Source organism: Athene cunicularia, assembly GCF_003259725.1.
Source record: "Athene cunicularia isolate RWA chromosome 2 unlocalized genomic scaffold, athCun1 chr2_part2, whole genome shotgun sequence".
Classification (NCBI taxonomy): domain Eukaryota; kingdom Metazoa; phylum Chordata; class Aves; order Strigiformes; family Strigidae; genus Athene; species Athene cunicularia.
In genome coordinates, this window is record NW_020799096.1 from 3,681,779 (window position 1) to 3,693,267 (window position 11,489).

The following is an 11,489-nucleotide window of genomic DNA, read 5'->3' on the forward strand; positions in this document are numbered from 1 at the left end:
GGAGAGAGAGGTGAGAAAAGGAGTTTAAAGATGAAGGAAGCTAATCTTATCCCTTCCTCTTTGGGTGAGGGGAGAGGTAATGGTAAGGAAAGGAGTTAAGAAGGTGATTTCCAGTGGGTGTGAAGATCTGGAGAGCTGGGTAAAACCTAGGGGTTGGTGATGGGCAGAGAGGGTCTTCAGAAGGGAAGATGCAGCAGACTGGCTGGATTTGACAGTGTTAGCACAGGCGGGCTGTAACAGAGTTAGGTCTTAGAAATTAGTAGGATCATCCATGGAGTGACCAATCTGAGTAGAGGAATCAACGTAGGTGTGTACATGCCAGTCTCCAGTATCAGAGACAAAAAGGGGGTGGTGTGAACCCTGCAGCCTATAAAGAAAAGGAGAGACAGCAGGTCAAGGTGAAGAGCCAAAGAACTGGTGGTAAATAGGAGTATCTCAAAGCAGAGTTTCTTATTTAGTGAGAAAGCTGAATTTCTTCTCTATTCAGCCTCTTGGTGCCACTAGTTATACTTCATTACTGAAGGAGTGGTTCATATTCTATTAGTAAATTTTTTATTAGTCAGTGGTTTCTAGCAAGCATTAATTTCCATAAGCAGGGAAGGAGTATGTGATCTAGCGCAGAAACAGATGTAGATCCTGCAAAAAACCCCCAAACCTGCCTGGTGCGTTGCTGTTTTCCAGTGTTGTCATATGGCCACGTTGAAACACTTTTTCTTGTTTTGAAGTAAACAAAACTTTGCAGTGCATCTCCAATCCCCAAATGTAAAGAAATAACTAAGCGAGAGTGTCTGTCAGTTCCTTAACGCTAGGTGGCATTACATGGAAAGACATTACACAAACCCAAAGCATCCAACACGTACTGCACTGCTGTTAAATCCCTGCATCTCAACGGCATCATCATCTTTGTGTGGAAAATTTTGAACAGCATTGTTAAGGGTCAAGATGAAGTGATGCAAGCTGATGGAAGAAAAAGTTTTGCTGTGCTACAAAAAGAGATTTGTTGTGAAGATACTAGAAAATTGGAATGCTACCTGCAAGTCTCTAGAACACAGTTTTCTGGATTTAGAGATTGTTTTTTTTCCCCCCACCTTTGGCTATGTTAGGCATGTGATATTTCACCACAGGGTTGCTGGTGGGACTTAACAATGGAGGCCCTCCACCCCCACCCCAATTTTCTGTGAAATAACAACACCTCGTACCCGTTATTTTTAATGAGGGGGCAGAAGGGCAGTAGCTTGTGCAAAATACTGATAGCAGTGACCTATATTATCAGTTAATAACCTTGCTAGTATAAAATATTTCTCCTAATCTCTGAAGAGGAGGTAATAGCAGATGTGGGAGTCTTCCCCTTCTTTCTCTCTGGCCAAGGGCCATGATTTTGGATAACTGCTTATGGTGTTGGGTAGCAAAAGCAAAGTGCCCCGAAGGTGACAGTGCTATTGGAGACTTACCGGTTTCTGCCATGATGTAGAGCTGACAATAGGACCTTGAATATTAAACACTCTGTAATAGGCCAGTTATGGCAGAGGAGGAAGAGTATATGCCCAGCGTGAATTTATCTGGGCTAATATTTTACCTCTGTGGCTTCATGGTGGCTTGTGTTTTGTGTGGCCTCTCATCCACCATGGAGAGACCGTGAAGAGATGAGCTGGAAACTCAGGGTAATGCAAGTAGAAACTTCATGTGCCTTGGTTACTGTTCCCTAGAGCTGCCCTTGCTGCCTTTTGGTGTGGTGTGAGGAGATCTGTCCTCTGCACAGCTGCAGTAATATTTGTATCACATGGCACAGAAAACATGCTGGTATTTGGAACATGCTCACTAGATTTTTACCTGTTACTGAATGTTACCTGCACAGAGGTTATTAAAACTGTCTCTGTGTGTAGCAGCAGGTACAAATCCCCTGTTGTGAAGAGGATAAACCTGAAATACTGCTCAACAGACATACAGGTCACTTTGAAAATGACCGTAGGTGTAAACTGAGTTTTCCTCTTCTGGAACATTGATTAATACAGGTCACAGTGGTCTTATGCAGCTAACTTTAAGCATGGATGATTTCTTAAAGCATATTCAAGATGAGGTTGACAGGGCTTTGTCACAGATATCCTATGCAGTAAACTAGCCCCTAAAGCTTTTGAATAAATGCAAATGATCCAGCTAGCAGGTGTCTCATTCAGCCTGATCCTTCTGTCTCCATACGTGCTCTGAGCAATACCTGTTGTGGAAGCATTGTCTGCATACTGTGCTTTAACGCTGTATGTGGGGAAGACCAAATCTAAACAGAAATTTGCAATCGGAATGACCTTGAATTCTGATTGAGAGCCACAGAGTAAAGGTGAGAGCAAAATCGGGCTCTGTGTGAAAACATCTAGTGTGTGTGTTTGCTGACAGCCTCTGCCACAGTGATCAGAGAAATGGCTGCCAGCTCTTATAGAGAGTGGATTAGAGATTAGAAAGTGTAGTAAAAGAAGACAAAAGTACGGGTTATACGCTTGTGTGCTCTTGCAGCCTACTAGAGTGCAGTCTTGTGTAATTTAGTTCTTGTAATTGGATTACCAATAGTGACAGAGGGCTATAAAAACTATGAATATAAAGGTATGCTGAAGGATTTAATCTCTTCCTGAAATGAGAAATGTAGTGATAGACACTCAGCATTTCTCCCTAATTTAGCTGGATGATCTGACCTGTCCTTTTTCTTGTCTACGTGGCTGTGAGAGGCAGCTTAGTAGCTCATTTTGAAGGAATGAAGAGATGGGCCAAATTTGGTCGACTACTTCATTTTCTTTTTCTGAAGGGTGTAGGTGTCGAGGCAGCCAGAAAGATGGACAAACAGGCAAGAGAGATGTTAGTTACTCTGTTGGCATCCCAGACCTTCAGGCAGGAGGTCATTTTGACTCTTTCGGAACAAGAGCCTTGACTTCCAAACTGAAGAACAGATTTCCCATGGCTCTGTGCCTTGTGGCAGGCAGTGTGTCACAGCATTTGATGTCCAAGCAAGTATGAGCTTTCCTACTGGAGCTTTACTTTCTGAAGATGCAGCAGTTACAGAGGTAGACGTGTTCTTCTCTCATGCAGGTTCTCTACTGTCTAATGAGATTTCTTTGGCTGGGGAACTTATGAGATCACTTCTCCCTTACCTGGATGCTTTCACAAAACTATTTGCATCTAATTATGCTTGGAACCTCAGCAAATTTGTTCAAAGTTGCTGCAGGCCAGGAGCAGAATATGCAGATGTACATACACACATGTGCATCCACTCACTCCCTTGCAGGACAGCACCATGGCACAACTGCTGTTTCTATGGAAACAAGGCTAAAAATACTGAATAATGGATTTTAAAGACCTATCTAACAAGTATTTTCTATCCCAGACAAAGTTATTTGCATCTATACTCTCTGTCTGCATGTGTCTTCATGGATTTCTGAAAGACTGTGGATTTTATTTTGTTTTGTTGATACTCTTTTCCTCTTATACGCAAAGAAGGACCCTCAGCAGTAGCCCTGGTTGTTATCCCTTATGAAGAAAAATGCTGCATTGCATCACTATGTGTTGCTGAAGCACCTCGATGAGATCAGAAATTCATGTTAAGGATTCTTCTCCCATGTTGGCTGCTCCGTGACCACATTCCGCGGAAAGCAGCCCCTGGGGCACCGACACGGGTACTCTGAAGCGGGCTGTGTGCTAGTGGTTCTTGGTCTTTGAATCAGGGACAAGCACTTGCTTCATGCCAGCGCTGGGAGTGGCAAAAAGGCACATTAGACACTGATTTAGCCTTGTCCTGCAGCTCTCCCAGACGGGCATTCAGGACTGCTGGGCCCTGAGCCCATGGTCTAACGTGCACCAGCACCTGGCTCTGCGTGCGGGTGCCCTGCCCCAAGCAAGCTGCCACAGCCAAACAAAGCCTTTAGAAGCCTACAAAAGTGCTTTTGCAATTTGCATATAAGCAAGACTCTGCACTTCAGAAAATCTTACATTTTATTTCATAAACATAGGCATCTGCTGCTAATTAAAGTAGCAGCATATAATTATACCCTTTCTTATTAGTAGATATAGAGTCTGACAGTTGCTTAGATACAAAATAAGCAACTACAGATTGTCTTCTGCACTTTAACAAGCACAGGGAGCTTGAACAATAGAATTGTAAACTTCTTCTGTATTATCTTCAGTAAATGTGCCTGGGAAAAAATATGTTTAATCTCATTGGTAGTTTGTAATTTTAGCTGTAATGTTCATCAGCTACCTCTCTGCTTTCCTCCATGAAGTACCGACCAAAAACTTTTCAAGGAGAGGTCAGGATACTTCCTTGGGGAAAACATTAGACAGAAGGAACAGCAGTACAGTTAACAGCCACCATTTTGCTAAGACCCCATTTTCTAGCTTTTTATTTCTAATGAAAGTAAGTTTCATCTTATTGATTAAAAAAATCCAGGATCTAGTGCAGTTGTGTTGTTGTTTGACCCCAGCTGGCAACTAAGCACCACACAGGTGCTTGCTCACTCCCCTGCAGCAGGATGGGGGAGTGAATCAGAAAGCTAAAAGTAAGAAAACTCGTGGGTTGAGATAAAGACAGTTTAATAGGTAAAGCAAAAGCTGAGCACATAAGCAAGGCAAAACAATGAATTAATTCACCACTTCCTAGCGGCAGGCTGGTGTTCAGCCATCTCCAGGAAAGTAGGGCTCTGTTATGCATAAAGGTTTCTTGTGAAGATGAAATGCCATCACTCCAGATGTTCCCTGCCTTCCTCTTTCTTCCCCCAGCTTTATATTGCTGAGCATGATGCCATATGGCATGGAATGTCCCTTTGGTCAGTTGGGGTCAGCTGTCCCAGCTGTGTGTCTTCCCAGCTTTCTTGTGCAGCCTCAGCCTGCTCGCTGGTGGAGTGAGAAGCAGAAAAGGCCTTGACTCTGCTTAAGCACTGCTCAGCAGTGATGAAAACATCCCTGTGCTATCAACACTGTTTTTAGTACAAATCCAACACATAACCTTATACTAGCTCTATGAAGAAAATTAACTCTATCCCAGACAGAACCAGCCCTGTAGACACTGGCAGATAAATAGGATTATAAAGCATGCACACGCTGTAGCTAATATCTTTAAAAGGCAGATGTTACAAAACGTAGTTGCCTTATTTTTTTATGGGTTGAGTTCACAGCCAAAGCACTCTGGATGTGACAAGTTGGATCTACAGATTTTCTAACAAAGTCCCTATTGCTTCTTATCAGAAAACTCATGATGCTATATTGAGAAATCACTTTTCTTGCCCCATAGAATATGTCAGCTGTATCCTGAGAGGCACATTTGAGTGTGTGACCTTTTCTTTTCTCACATTCTGCTAATAACCCCCAACTTTCTCTGCTCAAAAATCCAAAACTCTGTTGATACACCTACAGTCTCATTGCTCTTGTTATTAAACTGTAGGGAATGTAATCAGAGCAGTTAATGCCACAATAATCCTCCTGATCCATGTGGTTATTTCTGAAGATATCAGAAATGATGCTGCCTGTAAAAGAGATGATGTATGTTCTGGTTAATTCTGTACCAGCAGACCTTTGGAGGAATACACTGAGCTAACCTTCAAGATACTAAAACGCTTGAAGCCACAATAAGATTTCAAATGCCTTTGTTATTGACTGTCAAAAATGTTCCATATTTCTTGATGGAAGTGGCTATCTTATTCCTAACAAAGAAAAGAATGTTCATTTTGGACAAGGTCTGTCTTTTCTTTACAGCAGTGTGTAAGAGACCTAAACAAAGGGATGGGGCTTGCAGGGATGTTGGTAGGGCTTGGGCAGCACGGGGTGGCTGGCAAACGCCCCAGCCAGCCTTGCTCCTCTGAGAGCGAAACAGCAGCCTTTCTTCTGTGGACAGTTTGGAGAATTAGGGCTCGGCTGAGCAAAAATCTGAAGTTTCTTTTGCACTTAGTTGTAGCAGTTTTACCAGAATTTAGGGCACTGTTCAGTGGAAAGCTGAAGTCAAAGTTAATATGCAGAGAAGCAGGTGAAACTTGTTCCTCAGGTTCGGGCAGTGTTCAGCTTGCTGTTGAGTTACCTGTTGGATTACTAGTACAGTAGCTTGCTGCACATGGAGATAATGGGATTTTTTTTTAGTAACCTGCATAATTTCTAAGGTCTTTAAGTTCCGCTAACTGTGACCCTTTACCAGCCAGGGTCAGATGTGAAATGACCTCTCTGTACAAGAATCTTTAATTTCCGATTTTCCTCACCCTTCCCAAACATGTGATAAGGGTTTCCATCTATGCTAAGTAGTATTAAATATTTCTCCAAACCAGCAGAGTGTCAATCAGGGGTTTGGGGTCAAGATGGAGGTGGTTATGTGGTTTGTAGTCGTAGCTCACAAGCACCATGTCTCCCAGGAGACCTTCCTGGTGCACACAACTCCAGGAGATGTTGGTTTGCTTACTACTACCTGTGCAGCCTGGAGGGGCTGACAGGTTGGCAAAGGTTAGGCAGGTGAAGTCAGGCTGTGTAATAGACTTGGAAATTACTTTCACATACTTGTTACTATCCCAGTTTAAAAAAAAAAAAAAAAAAGTTAAAAAAAAAGAGGGAGGAAAGAAAAAAGAAAGAAGGGGGAAAAAAAAGAAAAGGAAAAAAGAAAGAAAAAAGGAAAAAACATAAGAGAAGAGGAGGTTTCTGAGCCTGACACAGTCATTGGGTGTAAACATTGTAAAAGTACTCTGTAATGGCTGAGTGTTGGTGGGTTCAAAGCACCTCTTCCCCTCTCCAGATGGCCTTTTAGCATCAGTGGATTGTTGCTGTTCTCTCTCCTCTGAAGCATCACCAGTTTTAGATTCTGCCTTATTGTTTTGGCAAACGTGCCTTTCAGTAGCTGGCATGAATATCTGATCAGTCTACTTGATACTTTCCAAGTTGGACAGATCAATAGCACAGGCATTCCTGAAACGCAGTTAAAAATGCTTTTTGGTTCAAAGTTTCTGTGCTATGGACAGCAACAAGATCCCAGCAGATAAAGGGTAAGGCACCTTTTACTCTTGCTGTGTCGGTCCCTGGAGTCTGAATCCCTGTCTCCTTCCAGTCTGCATGTGAGCTAGTTGGTTTGCTCTGCACTGTGTGTCTCCTCACAGCCCACTGTGAAATGGCATAAAGGAGGACACACAGATCAAAAGACACTATTACATAGAAATGTGGGAAAAACATTACAAGAAGGCAAAGTGCTGCAGTGAAGAACTCTTAACATCTTTCCCCAACTCTGCTTTAGCTACTGGGCTATTTCCCTTTCCTTCCCAGTGTGATATAAATTTTATCGTCCCAGTAACATTAATTTGTCAGATCCGCCTCTCTCTGAGAGACTTCTGACAAGAGGGCTGGCACAGCGAGCTCCTGTGCTCTCTATCTCCCCATCAGACTTTTCAAATATTTTGATGTGGGTTCAGAAGCTTCTTTCTTCTGCTGTTTTTATTTCTAAGTACAAATTTCATGGTCCCCAGAGGTAGATTCAGATTTTAAAGGTAAGCGCAATGCAGTGTCACTGGGTATGCTTCAGGCTCTTGCACATGAAATACGGAAGCATAACAATCCCTTCACCTCCTTCCAAACATCAGTGTAGCCCTACTGCCTATTGGACAAAGCCATGCAAAAATCAGTAAAATCCTCAGTACAGCCAGCTGAGTTGGCTGTTCACCCTCTTCAGCTGTGGGCATTTGACAGTTGTGTGAGATGCTTTTTAGCAACTTTCTGATGAAGTTGCTTATAAATTTTGCCCCCTCCAGAGCACCATGGATCCTTTCCAGGAAACCAAATTTCAAACCAAGGTCATCTAAGAGGTTGTCTACCACAGTCGTGCTTGACATTTTGACTTCAGGCAAGACATGTAAGTGCATTGGTGTGCTATGCCAAAAATGTATTTCTCAGTTTTATGTCTTAAAAGCATTTTCTAACCCAAGCTCAGGCAATGAAGTTACCTAGCGGCGCTGTAGATGATTTATGGCGGGTTTGCTTTGTTCTTGGATGAAGGCACAGGGTCTACTGAGAAAACACGTGAGGCTCATGTGTGATGAGAAAACCAACCTCCAATGAGCTTACATACTCACTCTGTTCCTTGGTATCCAGTTTTATTTTTCACAGACCTCTCATTACACCTCCTTTTCTATACTTTTCAAATTCCTCACCTTTTTTATAGGCCTTTTTAATAGTTTGTTGTTTTTTTTTTTAATATAGCCTTTTCAATAAGATTCTCCTCAGCCAACGTGCCTCTTTCCAGACAATGCCTAAGGCATCTCACATAACAGACCTCTGAAAGGCTGTGGATGTCCTGTCTGATGGTTCAGTGTCCATTTGCCAGTCATCCTGCAGAGGGTTTTGCTACTTTAGCAGCACAAGAGCAGCAAGTAAACCTCATCTTTCTTTAAAAAAGGCTTCATAAAACAAGGGGAGGCCATTCCCAGCCATCTGTAACTGTGAGGCTGCAGGAGGAGGCTCTCTGCATGAAAAAGAAGTACTGCCCAGGGACCAGCTGGGGTGGAAATGTTGCTCCCAATGCTGAAGTCCATGGGCTTTCGGTGCAGGCAGGTGCCTGCATGTCTCTAAGGAGGTGGGGGCTGTGTGGGTGAAGCTGTAGAGGGAGAGATATGGGGTTACAGCACTAGAAAAGAATGGGAGGGCAGGGAACACCCTTTTTCCTCTATCTGGGTGGAGGGCACGCATGGCCTGGCATAGGATGTAGGTACCAACTTTGTCCCACCACCACTGCAGAGGGATCACAGCAGGTTCAGTCTGAGAGAGCTCTCAGAGCAGATAGCTCTCATCATGTGCAAGTTACAAGTTACTACAAATCCAGGATTGAGTTTCTAATGCAATACATGTGATCTGGGGAAGAAGGTATCTGAGAGGTGGAAAGATGATCCTCCAGCTAGAGTGGGTGTAAAAGACCAAAGCTCCAAAATGGCTTCTCATATCCCAGCACGGGCTGAAACAATATTTAATTTGTGCTCTCACAAATGCACAGAGCTCATCAAAGCTGCAAATGAAATCAGCCTCTGTAAACTGAGTAGCAAGAAGGGAGGAAAACTGGGGACCCAGGACCGGCTTTGAACCTGCAGTGTGTCACCTTGATAAACTGCGGGTATCACCAGTGTGAGGGAGAGCCTAGAGCAGGGGCCCCTTTGGCAGACGGCTCTCTTCAAGCTGGCTGAGGCTTACCTGTGGCAGATAAGGGATGTATGAAACATACAGCCAATTGGAACACCTTGCTGTATCTTGATGCATCTTATAGCTCTAGCATCAATAGTATCTTTGCTAAAAGGTGTCTTAGAGAAACCTTAAACAATTCCTTGGTAGAAAATTAGATTTCAAGTAGAGGTCAACTCTGCCTTTACTCATGTCATGCTTTTCTTTTGTGACTTTACTTCCAATATGTTACTCAAGAACTTGCTTCATTGTTCTGCTGGAAAAAAAAAAAGGAAAAAAAAAGGTTTGTTTTTCTCCAAGGTTTGTGAGCTGTTCCGCATGAACTTCAGTGTATCTGACAAATCTGGAATGCTTTTGCTTCAGTGGACTACGAGATACCCAGATAAATGCTTTTGCACTGAAAACTGTTTTGGTGTCTGCAGTCCAAGCAAAATGGGGAAACATCCATATTGTCACAATGGGGTCATGTTGTTCCCTCTATATAAAACAAAACTTTTTGCAGAATACAGGATTCAACAATTTGTTAGTCGCTGCATTTTTGAAAAAGAACCTCCAGTTTTCCTGTTAGTTAGTGCTCTTCCTGCAATGTAAACAATGATGCTCGATCAACCAACCTGACACCATTATAATGAGCTGTACCTGATACCTTAATGAAAACATCTGTGTGTAGGCTACAGGGGAGGTGAGAAATAGAGACTGTTTTTCTGACTATATTGGCGTGTTCAAAACTCTGTAGAGTCCAGATAGATAGTCTCTCTTCATACCTTTCCTTGTTGGCTTTTTTCTTTTTCTAAATCTGCTCTGGGTATCCAGCATTGGGTATCCAGGCCCAGCCCCAAGTCCTCGACTCATGCCGCAGTTCTGCTGCTCTGGGCTGTATTGGTGGTGGTAAGGAAATCCAGCAACCAGGAAGGACTGTGGTGACACTTGGTGGTTTCTCTGCAAGCACATCCCACGTGCCATGTTGCTCTGTTCTCTAATCCCCTCGAGCAGACATTTTGATTCCCATGTCACACACTTCTGACTTAGGCCACATTTAAGACCTTTCAGCCTCACCTCCTGTTTCTCCAGTGGTTAGAATATTTTTCTTGCATTCTCTGTGCATCCCTCAAAGGCACTACTGTGCACGAGGGCATTGTTCAGCATGCAATACCTCATTCACAAATTTTCCCAGGCACTCTTCTAGACCCAGCCAACAAGGGCATTTTTTTAACAGAAATGGAGTTTCAACCTATGTGATACAGTGTTTATGGAGCTGACTGAGCCTGTGGAAAGCTGACAAGAGATAATTTTGTTCAACTGTGAAGCCTTGAACCGTGAAGTTCGCAGCATTGCTCATCCTTTCAGAACACTGTCATAATTTGATGGATTAATCAGGGTTACTTAGCAGGGATGCTCATCTGGCAAGATGATCCTCTAGCTTTTCATACAATCATAGAATACCAGGTTGGAAGGGACCGCACGGATCATCTGGTCCAACCTTTCTTTTGTGCCTTTTGTGTACAAAACTCAAGGCCAATGAGCAGCTGCATCAGGCTCAAACAGTATTGTTAAACTTCAGTACCAAGACCTACATGTGATTTTTTTTTTTCTCCCTTGAAGATGCTGCAGTACTTTGTTTTTGCTGAGGTGCACACTTCATTGTAACCTGCATCATAGCAGCTGATGACATTCATAGACCCTTCTTTTGCCCCAGCAGCATTGAGGAGATATGTGTTTTCTATCTCTGGTATATAGTTGTTATTAACAGTCCAGCGCATGTCAGCATTATTGTTCAAAGGACATTTGTGCTTCAAGCCCTCTGGTGCAAGTTCTGTTGACAGCTTTGAAATCACACTTTCTGCCCTTCCCCAGTAAGTCTTCAAGCTTCCTAAGGCCTGTCTTGGGAGGTGATCAGCTCTCAGACACAAGACTGTGCACATGTGTGTGCCAGTGTCCCGAGGCTCAAATGTTCTTTGTCCCGAGGAAAGGTCATGAAATGTCTTTTGCTAGTGAAGCCAGGGCCTTCAGTTATGTTGGCTGTGAGATGGCAAAGACTCTTATTGTTACCTGCATACAATATACTCAGGTTGGACTTTGAGGCTTGTGATTCTTCCTGCACCCTTCTGCGTGTCAGACTGATGTTCGGGTTTCTTTCTTCTCCCATCTTAAAGAGAGGTCAAAAGCAAACTAGCTTGATGCTTTCTTTGCTGCCTGTCCTGGTTTGTGTGCCATGTTCTGTGCTTTTGGCACCTGCCTGGGCAGCTTGTATTAATACTTTGATTTTAGTTTTCAGCCTTTGATCTGTTCTCCTTTAGCTATTAATTGTCTTATCCATCAGTGTG